Here is a 13047-nt window from a genome sequence, read left to right as displayed (position 1 = left end):
TCTTTGCACTTAGCCAATCCTTAAAGTACTTTCAGAATAAAACAACTCTATCTCAATCCTGACTCAAAAGTTTACCTACACCCTCTCTGAAATGAATTTACATAAGAACTGTTTATGGGAGTGCATCTTGATGGGGCAGCTGGGTTGTTATCAAATAGGAACCCAGCCCAGCTCTAGAACTCACCTCTTGAGTGCAAAGGCAATGTTGGGCATGCTGGTAAAGGACCACTGGAATCCAGCAGCCCAGACCCCTTTCTTTGTGGTCAAGAAAGGTGAGAAAACAGATGCGGGACTGCTACATCGGTGAACATAACTAATCCAATAAGCAGAAGTCCATGGGTGATTATGCACCCTGGAAAGGAATAAGAATTAGGACATAAAGGATGCTCTAGGACTAATGCTCAATGGAAAGTGACTAGGGGTGCTGTCATCTCTATGTTCTTTTTTTCAGATGGGAAATGTTCTCCCCAAGGCAAAAACACCCCTAAGATGTATTCTGGAGAATTCAGCCCAGTCAGAGTTTATGTAACTTTTTTCCTGTCAGACTTGAAACAAATTAAAATAGACCTAGGTAAATTCTCAGATAACCATGATGTTTTACAAGGGTTAGAACAATCCTTTCATCTGACATAGAGAGATATAAATGTTACGGCTAGATCAGACACTAATCCACCATAACTGCAGCCAAAGAGTTTGGTGATCTCTGGTATCTCAGTCAGGTCAATGATAGGATGACAACAGAGGAAAGAGAACAATTCCCCACAGGCCAGTAGGCAGTCTCAGTGTAGATGTTCATTGGGATGCAGGATCAGAACATGGAGATTGGTGCCACAGACATTTGCTAACTTGCATGCTAGAAGGACTGAGGAAAACTAGGAAGAAGCCTATAAAGTATTCAGTGATGTCCACTATAACACAGGGAAAGGAATAAAACCCCACTGCCTTTCTGGAGAGACAAAGGGTGGCATTGAGAAAGCATACCTCTCTGTCACCTGACTCTATTGAAGGCCAACTAATCTTAAAGGACAAGTTTATCACTCAGTCAGCTGCAGGCTTTAGAAAAAACTTCAAAAGTCTGCCTTAGGCCCAGAACAAAACTTAGAAACCCTATTGAACTTGGCAACCTCAGTGTTTTTGTTTTTGTTTTTTTTATACTAGAGATCAGGAGGAGCAGGCAGAATGGGACAAACTAACAACAACAACAAAAGGCCACAGCTTTAGTCATGACCCTCAGGCAAGCAGACTTTGGAGGCTCTGGAAAAGGGAAAGGCTGGGAAAATCAAATTCTTAATAGGGCTTGCTTCCAGTGTGGTCTGCAAGGACCCTTTTAAAAAGATTGTCCGAATAGAAATAAGCCACCTCCTTGTCCATGCCCCTTATGTCAAGGGAATCACTGGAAGGCCCACTGCCCCAGGGGACAAAGGTCCTCTGAGTCAGAAGCCCTAACCAAATTATCCAGCAGCAGGAATGAGGGTGCCCAGGGCAAGCACCAGCCCATGCCATCACCCTCCCCAGGTATGCTTGGCCATTGAGGTCCAGGAGGCTAACTGTCTCTTGGACACTTGTGTGGACTTCTCAGTCTTATTCTCCTGTCCTGGACAACTGTCCTCCAGATGTGTCACTATCCAAGGGGTCCCAGGACAGGCAGTCACTAGATACTTCTCCCAGCCACTAAGTTGTGACTGGGGAACTTGACTCTTTTCACAAGCCTTTTTAAGTATGCCTGAAAGCCCCACACCTTTGTTAGGGAAAGACATCCTAGCAAAAGCAGGAGCCATTATACGCTAGAATTAGGAGAATGAAAAAGGGTAAATATATGTACAAACTTTATGCTTAGCTAGACCTCCATGCCCACACAGCAATATGGAAAGGGAATTCCTAACTTCCAAAGGAACACCTATCAAACATCAGGAAGCCATTAGGCCCCAAAATTCTCCTTACCTCTGAGTCTACTTCCTCCGATCCCTGCCTAAAGATAATTTTATGGGGAAGGGGATTTGCTTGTGTCTCTCCAGGTGACAATCAGGTGCCTATGTGGGTGCCCACCAAATATCTGAAGATCTATCATAAGCCACAGCATCTAGTGGACCCACCTGTACAGTGAGAGTTGAAGGTTTGAAAAGTCTTGATTTGCTTTCTCTATACTTCTGTTAATCAGAAAAAGCCTGTTTCTCATTATCAGTGGCCTCCTGGCTACAGCTACAAAATTTTTGCTGCTGTTTCAGTAGATTTACTAATGTTGGGATGAGCGTATGCTTTTGTTTTTGCAGGAGATGAACAAACCATGTGGACACCCTCAAGATGTGTATGACCATGGAATGGGAGACTGGAGGGACACATGGATACCAACCATGGAACGGGTTTCCCCAGTACGAGCCATGAGACAATCGAATCTGAATGAGAAGATGGAACCAGGACCGACCAGAGTCATGACCCTTAATGGACCAATGCTTTCTGACTCAGCTCCTCTCTGTCGTGAATACAAGAAATGCTAATAGTTAGGCAGGAATATCATCACCTCTATTCAGCATGAAGTTACAGAAGATGGACCTTCATCCTTCTGCAACCCCTAGGATTAAAGGTCCTTTTGTAAAAGGGAAAGGGGAGCTATATGGCAAGCATTCAAACCAGAGCGACTCCAGTTTGAATAAAGGCTAAGAAAAATAAAGCTGGATCACCCACCGTCAATTAAGGGCTGCAAAGCCTGCAATCGCCTTGCTCAATTAAAAGAGGGCACTTTTTATGCTAGTAATAATGAAAGCTAGTAATAATGATAACTTCTCTTTTACAAAAAAGATAAGGGGGCATGTTGGGAAAAAGCTGTGTTGGGAGGGAAACTGAGACAGGGCTTGCATAATGTCCTCTGAAATGTGTCTAGACTTGCTGGCTCCTTGCTTCTAGCCTTCCTAGGCCCCTATTCCCATTATCTCAAGTAGCAGAACATGTTCCATATAAATGCTAAACCGTCACAGCTGCAGATCATGTGCCTGCTCTTTTGACCCCCACATTCTCACCACCTGTTTCTTTGCTGGATTACCAAAAAATACCATGGGCTCCCAGAGCTCAGGGCCTTTGCAGCCTCCATGATAATGATGGCCCCCTGGTGTCCCACATTTTTCTCTCTGTCTTTTTCTCAATCCTTTGACTCCGCCGGACTTTGTCACCCCGACGATGTGGTGTTGGGTCTGATCACCCCAACATAAAGTTTGGCCTTTTTGTATGGGAGAAGAATGGAGGATGCCAGGATGCAGGTTAAGGAAGGTGGCCCATGGAAGTGATATTTGAGCTAATATCTGAAGGATGGGTGACAGGAGGAAAAAGAATGCTTCAGAAAACAGCGTGGATGCTGGTGCCTCAGTGAGATTGGAATGCTGGATTAAGCAATGCATATGAACAGGGAATGTTTCCTACTCTTTAAAGAGTTATGTATATGCTTTCCATGATTTTAGCTATTTCTCTACTTGTAATGTGTTTTAGTTGGTTAAAAATTATGTATGGCATGGATGAAGCAAGAAAAGTACTTATGTAACTGAGAAACCAATGTTACATTTTTACCTATGAAAATAATTAAATGGCTTTCTCCTATTCTTTTCCTTCTTTCCTTTTATTGATACTAAAATGCAAAGGAAAGATTTCTTGTAGATGGCTTGAGCTTTTGAATGATTTTCAGATGCGATGTACACCTACGTGTTAAGAGCGTTGAAGTTTGTGTTTGATTTAGGGATGCTTTTTATCTGTTTGACCAGTAAGCCTAGGATTCATGAGAAGAGACTTTGGGTAGGAACAAAGCTAGGACTGTCACAATGGCTTAAGCACATCAGAGCAGTTCTGATGATACTTAGGAGCATCAAAACTCCTTTCATGGCCAGATTTTTCACCTCATTTCTTAATTGAAACCCCATAAAGAACATGAGTGGTCTTGTGATAACCTTCATGTCTTAGAGTTATATCAATATTTTGCTTCACCAGTAATCCGTGAAAATAAAGTTTAGTAAACAGAAGTTGCTGTTTATCTACTGTATACTAGGATCTTGGCTAGATCTGTCAGTGCCCAAGAAAAAGATTTATTTTACCCCTCTCACAAAGAGTGAAACTTATTTCCACAGAGTGTTTGTCTAGCCAGCATTTAAATACTTCTGATGACAGACATGCTCCCTACCCCTAGGTAGTTCTTGGGTTTCTACTATATTAATTAACTTTTTTTTAACTTTTTTTTTTTTGTTTTTTGAAACAAAATAGACAGTGATGTGTTTTCTGCTGAGTTGGTACATGCTAGAAGCTGGAGTGCAGGCATGCTGTTCTGTGCTTTATGCAACTCAGGGAGACAGTGTGAAATCTGACCCCCAGAGAGTTCCATCAGGGCATTCCTCAACTACTCAGTGAGTGGCCATCTCCTACATTAAGATTTCTGCTCCTGAGAGAAAATATCAGTCTCTCTTGGATGCACAGCCATCCTCTTCTGTGTGAGTTGGGCCACCATCTTCTAAGACAATCTCACATGAAAGTCTTATTGGGATGCTCATTTTCTGTAATGCTTGTCTCTGATGTCATCCACATGACTCACCAAAATTTCAGGTGAGCCCCACTGTTCTCCAAAGATGGTTGTCTTGCATGGTATCAATTCTGACAGATGTAACCTGAACATCTCTTTGGGCCCCAGGTAGCACTGGTTACTCTATTTTGGGGAAACCATAATTCTTCATTTCTTGCTTGGAAGCATAGATATTTCTGTATTACCACAACCATAAATATCATTAGGACAGACATCACACTTTATTCCATTTCTGTATGGGATAAGATAAACTGAACAGAAAGAAATAAAACTTTTAAAAGCCCTCCCTACTACTCACTTTTTAAAATTGAAATAGCTTGGTGAAGAGATGCTGGGTGGAATACTTGTAAAACTAAGCTTAAGAATGTTTTTTGGAAATTTAAATCTTAAGGTACTCTACAAATAACTCAGAGTTTTTTTCACCTCACTGTGACACAAGTATATGTGTGCATTTAGGAATCTAATTACAAGTTATTATAAATATATCTTACCAGATAATTACCTTGTTGTGAATATCCAAAATTGGAATAGTATGTTCAGAACCAATTTGTGGTGACAAGCATATATAAGCCAACTTTTGAATAAGCTATTCATAGCTACTTATTTTGGAGAGTGCTGGGTAGTGGTGACCATACATACTCTTTGTTGGGTGATGTAGGTTTTCTTAAATATTTGTATATTTGAACTGTTATAGTGTTGCTTCCTCAAGGCCCTGTTGTGTTAAGTTTTCTAGCTTTGGGGTATGAGCATGTCTTACATATGGCTGTCTTCTGGATATGTTACACCATCTATTGTGGTAAGATTAAGTGAATGAAAGTTGAATATACTTTCTGTGAAGTCCCTGTGGAAATTAATGAAATAAGTTAATAAAGAAATACATGTTTGAAATTTGAGTTTACTTCAGAGAAATTAAAAATTGTATCAGGTAAGCCAGGCCATGTGATGTGTCTTAAGGGTGTCTATAATATGCCTGTTCTTTGTGTGCTCAAAGCCAGTGTCATCTTGCTAATAATGTGAGATTGAGATATATGCTGTAAAGTTACTTTACAGAGAAGTATCAGTGTACTGGAGAAGTGGAGTGGTTAACACTAGTCAAATTCTTATGTTCAGAGATTATTATTTGTTGGGAACAGGCATCCCAAAATCTGGCCATAAACTGGCCCCAAAACTGGCCATAAACAAAATCTTTGCAGCACTGTGACATGTACATGATGGCCATAACGCCCATGCTGGGAGGTTGTGCATTTACCAGAATGAGGGCAAGGAATACCTGGCCCACCCAGGGTGGAAAACCATTTAAAGCTGTCTACAAACAGAGACTAGGAGGAGGGAGAAGAAGCTGGAAAACTGCCTTCTGACTAACTGGATGATCCCATAATGCATCCTTAAGTGGCCATCTTAAGCTTCATCCTACATCTGGCAGATTTTGTAGCTGGTTCTGTAAAGGTTGGTGGAATGGCAGGTCCGTCTATCACGCTACCCTGCCACTACAGTGGAGCTGTCACATCCTTGTGCTGGAATAGAGGCTCATGTTCTTTATTCACATGCCGAAATAGCATTGTCTGGACCAACGGAACCCACGTCACCTATCGGAAGGACACACACTATAAGCTATTGGAGGACCTTTCAAGAAGGGATGTCCCTTTGACTATAGAAAATACAGCTGTGTCTGACAGTGGCTTATATTGTTGCCATGTTGAGCACAGTGGGTGGTTCAATGACATGAAAATCACTCTATCATTGGAGATTGTGCCAGCCAGGGTCACGACTACACCAATTGTCACAACTGTTCCAACCGCCACTACTGTTTGAATGAGCATCACTGTTCCAATGACAACAAGCGTTCCAATGACAAGAACTGTTCCAACGACAGTGTTCCAACGACAACAACTGTTCCAACGACAAAGACTGTTCCAACAACAATGAGCGTTTCAATGAAAACAAGTGTTCCAATGACAACAATGGTCTCTACCTTTGTTCCTCCAATGCCATTGCCCACGCAGAACCATGAATCAGTAGCCACTTCACCATCTTCACCTCAGCCAGCAGAAACCCACCCTATGACACTTCAGGGAGAAATAAGGACACAACCCACCAGCTCACCATTGCACTCTTTCACAACAGATGGGAATGACACCATGACAGAGTCTTCAGATGGCCTTTGGAATAACAATCAAACTCAACTGTCCCCAGCATATAGTCCACAGATGGTCAACACCACTAAAGGAATCTGTGCTGGAGTCTGTATTTCTGTCTTGGTGCTTCTTGCTCTTTTGGGTGTCATCATTACCAAAAAGTATTTCTTCAAAAAGGAGATTCAACAACTAAGTGTTTCATTTAGCAGTCTTCAAATTAAAGCTTTGCAAAATGCAGTTAAAAAGGAAGTCCAAGCAGAAGACAGTATCTACATTGAGAATAATGTTTATGCCACGGACTAAGACCCAGTGGTGCTCTTTGAGAGTTTACGCCCATGACTGCAGAAGACTGAACAGGTATCAGCACATCAGATGTCTTTTAGACTCCAAGACAATTTTTCTGTTTCAGTTTCATCTGGCATTCCAACATGTCAGTGATACTGGGTAGAGTAACTCTCCCACTCCAAACTGTGTATAGTCAACCTCATCGTTAATGTAGTCCTAATTTGTTTTGCTAAAACTGGCTCAATCCTTCTGATCATTGCAGAGTTTTCTCTCAAACATGAACACTTTAGAATTGTATGTTCTCTTTAGACCCCATAAATCCTGTATCCATCAAAGAGAATAGTCCCTGGAAACAGCAAATGAACTTCTATCTTGGCCATCAAAGCTGTCCAGAAGAGGGGAATCTGTCTCCAAAATCAGCAAATCCAATGTGAGACTTCATTTGGAAGCATTGCATGATTATCTCTTGTTTCTATATACTTCCAAATGTTGCATTTCCTATGTTTTCCAAAGGTTTCAAATCGTGGGTTTTTATTTCCTCTATGGGGAAACAAAGTGAGTATAATTCACTCTAACAGGTTTAGCTGTTTTCTCATGACTCTGGAAATGTGATGCATTAAGTAATGGATCTCTGAACTGGGGTAGTTATTTTACCAGTTAAAAGAGGCTACAATAGTATGGAACACATAGACACCAGGGGAAGAAAATCATTTGCCAGGTGATTCAACATATTTATGCATTTTTTTTTTTTTGAGATGGAGCTTTGCTCTTGTTGCCCAGGCTGGATTGCAATGGTGAAATCTCATCTCACTGTAACCTCCACTTCCCGGGTTCAAGCGATTCTCCTGCCTCAGCCTCACGAGCTGGGATTACAGGTGTCTGCCACTGTGCTCAGCTAATTTTTTGTATTTTTTTGGTAGAGACAGGGTTTCACCATGTTGGACAGAATGATCTCGAACTCCTGACCTCAGGTGATCCAGTTGCCTTGGCCTTCCAGGGTGCTGGGATTACAGGCACGAGCCACCACGCCCCATCCATTTATGCAATTTTTATTACATGTGTGTCATGGTGCTAAGCATTTAAACAACCATCAGGATTTCTGAACAAATTTTTAGAACCAAGAAGGTCAGAAATAAAAGAGAGAAAAAAAAAAGGCTGCAGTAGGGAAAAGGCTGCCTTTTCTGACTTATAAGTTACATTGCAGATATAAGTGTTTGAAACTCACTAGTTTTGACCCAAATTCTAAATCGTCTCCAAACCACTTTTATGTTTAAAATTGATTTGGAGGCTAGTGCTGTGACTCTTGCCTGTAATCCCAGCACTTTGGGAAGCCAAGGTGGGCAGATAGCTTGAGCCCAGAAATTTGAGACCAGCCTGGGCAACTTGGCAAGACCCCATCTCTATTAAGAAAAAAATTTAAGAAAAAAAAAGAAAGATAAAATTGTTTTGGAAAGGCAAAGTGTCCTTCTCATATCTAGTCAATTCCTGTAATCTTTTTTTTATAATTCAATTAGACTTCCTGTAAGGATATCTTTAATCAGTACAAAAATATATAAAAAACAATTATACTAAACCAGCATAATTGTTTAGAAGTATATATTTTCCAGCCAGGCATGGTGGCTTATGCTCTAATCCCAGCACTTTGGAAGGCTGAGGCGGGTGGATCACTAGAGGTCAGGAGTTTGAGACCAGCCTGACCAACATGGAGAAACCCCGTCTCTACTAAGCATAGATTTGCAAGAGCTAGATTTGTCAGAAATGTTTCTACATGAACAGTTAAGGCTGGGTATTAATTTCAATTTCAGTTTGAAAAAACTCTGAAATAATTCATAGTTGAGGTTCAGAGCTACCCATAGTTGTCTGGGGTAACAGGATGCTTGCTTTCAGAGGAAAACGTTTGTTTTCATTTTTGTTTTTTTGAGATGCAGTTTTGCTCTTGTCAGGCTGAAATGCAATGGCACAATCTTGGCTCACTGCAACCTCCGCCTCCCGGGTTCAAGTGATTCTTCTGCCTCAGCCTCCTGAGTAGCTGGGATTACAGATGCCCACCACCATCCCCAGCTTATTTTTTATTTTTAGTGGAGACGGGGTTTCACCATGTTGGCCAGGCTGGTCTCCAACTCCTGACCTCAGGAGAGCCACCTGCCTTGACCTCCCAAAAGTGTTGGGATTACAGGCATGAGCCACTGCTCCCAGCCAGAGGCAACATTTTTAAACACCGTTATCATTCTAGGAAATTTATAGGTCCTTTGAAGGAAAATTCTGTGGGCAAATGAGATTATGATACATGGTATTTCAGTTTTCCCAAATGTGGCTGGCCCGATCTGGTCAAAAATTTTATTTGTTTTAAGCTATAGTGTCTTTTTTTCTTAAATTTGAGGCAACATGCACAAAACTGGAGATTTGAAATTAAAGCCAAGATTTATAGCTTCTCTGGAAAGACCCAGCAAGATTGGGCTGGATTGCTATGTGACCAGGCTTCCACTAGATGGGGATGCATCCTCTAATCCCCAAGTCCTTACTTTCCCTTGCATGCTCACCTTTGTTACCTGCTTGAAACTTGTGGGACTTTTAACTTTATGGCACCTGCTCTATACTCTGGATCCTTCCTGGGGATTTATGATGCATAATAAAGACTCTGGGAATCTGGTTAGCTTTGCTTAACACAACATTTCCAAAACTTGTTTGAATGCATGAGCACAGTCACTAGTAGCATTCTGTGAAGTACAATGTATGGGGGCTTAGGAGTTTAGGGTAGTATACAGGATTGGGAATAGGACTTGAGTCTAATCCTAACTCTTAGCAGTTACACTGGATGACATTAGAGCGAATGGTTCTTTATGTCTACATTTTCTTCATCTGTTAGATGTAATAATTTCCATATCAACTATGATGCAAAGTGGTAATTCCAATGAAATGTTACATGTGGGAAGTCTTTGAAATGTAAAAAAAACACTGCAGATACTGAAGCAGTTCAGAGAATTAAAAAACACTATGAAAACACAGCTTGGTAAATAATTTTTTTGTCTTTTGAGACAGAGTCTGGTTCTGTCGTCCAGGCTAGAATGTAGTGGCACAATCTTGGCTCACTGCAACCTCCGCCTCCCCGGCTCAAGCAGTTCTCCTGCCTCAGCCTCCTGAGTAGCTGGGATAGCCACCACGTCCACTTAATTTTTGTATTTTTAGTAGAGACAGGGTTCCACCATGTTGCCCAGGGTGGTCTTGAACTCCTGACCTCAAGTGATCTGCCTGCCTCAGCCTCCCAAAATATTGGAATTGCAGGTGTAAGCCACCATGCCCGGCCAGGGCTTAGTAAATAATTTCAGTGGTGTTACACCTATAAGTCTCTTGCTGTATGGTATCTTCTAAAATAACATTTCTTTTTTGAAACAGTTGATATTGGGTAATTTGGCCATCATCATATACTGTAGAAAAAAATTGGCAAGTGAAAGGTAGAATAGGTAAGAAGGAAGAAAGGGGAGTAATTTAGTGAATATGAATTATTTTCCTTTAAATATATTAGTCTTGTAGATCACATTGAGTTTTTTAAATTATTATTTAAGATATTGTTGAGATTCCATTACCTACAATCAGTCTTGGGACATTAGAACACTGGTATAATTAAGACTGTATGTTTAAATTGAGAAATTTTGCACAACTTTAACAAGCAGCAGAACTAATCATTCACTGATGGCTTTAGAGATGAAATAATATTGTGAATACATGAAACTGTGAGGGACTCTTCGTGGTTGTCTAGGTTTATTTGTATGCATACTCATTAATAAAATTTTTCTGTCTCTTAAAAAAAAACCCACAAACAACAGCATGAGCAATCTGTGCCTTAAGGACATGCTCCTGCTGCAGATAACTAGCCCAACCCATCTCTTTATTTTGGCCCATCCCTTCATTTCCCATAAGGGATACTTTTAGTTAATCTAATATCTATAGAAACAATGCTAATGATTGGCTTGCTGTTAATAAATATGTGGATAAATCTCTGTTCGAGGCTCTCAGCTCTGAAGGCTGTGAGACCCCTGATTTCCCACTTCACACCTTCTGTGTGTGTGTCTTTAATTCCTCTAGCACTGCTGGGTTAGGGTCTCCCTGATGGAGCTGGTCTCAGTGATTATTTATTTCATTATTATCTTTACCATAAATGGAATTTTGTAAGGGCTCATTTGCCCAACTTGTCTCTAGGAATTCCGATAGCAGCTTGGGCTGTCTCTTGTGTCTCTTCAGAAAACTAAATAAACATAAATCCAGTCCTAAACACCAGAAACTATGACATGCTTATATTACAAATGAATCTGTCTAGAGTACTTTTAAATTAGTTTAACCTACAGCATTCAAATTGCAGACAAACTTTGGTGAAAAGCATTTCTTATCCAGGTTTCCCTGTATTTGCATTAAATCAAATAAACCAGAAGTTAAGTATTTCTTTCTCTTCTACCTGTGCCAGACCTGTTAATCCATAGGACTCCAGTCTGACAAGTCAACAATCAAGTTTTACTTTAATTTTCACCCTTTGTTGGTTGTTAGTTTTTATACATAGAAACACACTCAGCTTGTTGGTTGTTAGCTTTTATACATAGAAACACACTCAGTTTGATAGCAGTAGGAGCAAATGTCATCAGATCTAACAATTACTGAGAGCTAGCTACCAGCATCCTAATTTTTCTTTATGCATCATCTTTTTCATTCATCACAATTCTTTGACAGAGAGGTGTAGATGTAATTATTATCCTCAGGATTCAGATGAGGATATAAAGACCCAGAGAGGCAGCCAGCTATTAGAACTCAAACTATTAAGTCTGTCTCCAGAGCTGTGCTCCTGATCCATGCCAGACTACCTACCATAGAGATATGATCCATTCACCAAACAAATACTAACTGAAAACCTCCTGTGTTCACAGTCCTACCTATTAGGCACATCAAGGGAAAAGATTGGCACACCAAGGAAAAAGTGTAAGTGTGCCAGGACAGGGGTCTGGTTTCCAGAATTAAATTACAGCTTACCTATTGAACAACTCATTTTAGCTAATATTTGACCACATAAGTTAGACCTTCCCTTCTGTGATAGTCAGGAATGGTGTTTTGTAGAGTGAGGGGCTTGCAGAGGTCATATTAGTACATGAACTGACTGATGGGGATTTCTGTGCCCTTAAAGAGGGGGAGTTCAAAAAGACACTAAAGTAGAAAGCTGGCAGACTGAGACCCAGTGGGAAAGTAGAGTGAACCCTGAACAAATCCTGCTGAGGATGAAATGTTTACCATGTTCTCATTGAAAAGGATAGCATGTGGAAGAGAGGTGGTCTTTCACATGGTGGGAGATATTCTAGAAGTGAAAAAGGGTGGGCATGGACTCTATGATTCTGCTAGTCCTCTGTGTGGTGAGTAATGGGGGGCTTTCTTATCTCTTGAAACCTTCCTTGTGGACACCAACTTTTAACCTCACTGAAAGTGCTGAGCCCTGTTCAAAGACTCATATGAAGCCTATTTTTGAAGAGATTTTGAAACTAAACTCATAACTGTTTGGGAAATTAAGTTGTGCTTTGGGCAGGGTCAATGCCTTAAGAACAGCTCTACTGTTGTTTCATAACAGGTTACTGTTATTTTACATAATATGGAAACTCAAGGTTTTGCCTCAGAATTTGCATAGAGTGATCCTAAGAGGTTCATAATATGTGATATGAGCCAAGTAAGGGCAAAAATTGAATTGACTTGATTAGTAATCGAATCTAAAAACTTGAAGATCAGGCCGGGCACAGTGGCTCACATCTGTAATCCCAGCACTTTGGGAGGCTGAGGCAGGTGGATCACAAGGTCAGGAGATTGAGGCCATCCTGGCTAACACGGTGAAACCTGGTCTCTACTAAAAATACTAAAATATTAGCCAGGCGTTATGGCAGGCGCCTGTAGTCCCAGCTACTCGGGAGGCTAAGGCAGGAGAATTGGCATGGAAGAACCTTGCCACGCTCACTAGCTCACTAGCTGGGACTAGCCAAGATCGCACCACTGCACTCCAGCCTGGGCAACAAAGCGAGATTCCATCTTAAAAAAAAAAAACAACAACAA

At 40.9% G+C, this 13047-nt stretch overlaps 1 pseudogene; it reads left to right on the top strand.

Annotated features, from left to right (window-relative positions):
- The first annotated feature begins 5929 nt into the window (after positions 1-5929).
- LOC101127381 (hepatitis A virus cellular receptor 1-like) lies at positions 5930-6990 on the top strand (annotated as a pseudogene).
- Positions 6991-13047: the final 6057 nt, after the last annotated feature.

Source organism: Gorilla gorilla, chromosome 20 (assembly GCF_029281585.2).
Source record: "Gorilla gorilla gorilla isolate KB3781 chromosome 20, NHGRI_mGorGor1-v2.1_pri, whole genome shotgun sequence".
NCBI lineage: Eukaryota > Metazoa > Chordata > Mammalia > Primates > Hominidae > Gorilla > Gorilla gorilla.
This window is presented reverse-complemented; position numbering and strand designations above follow the sequence as displayed.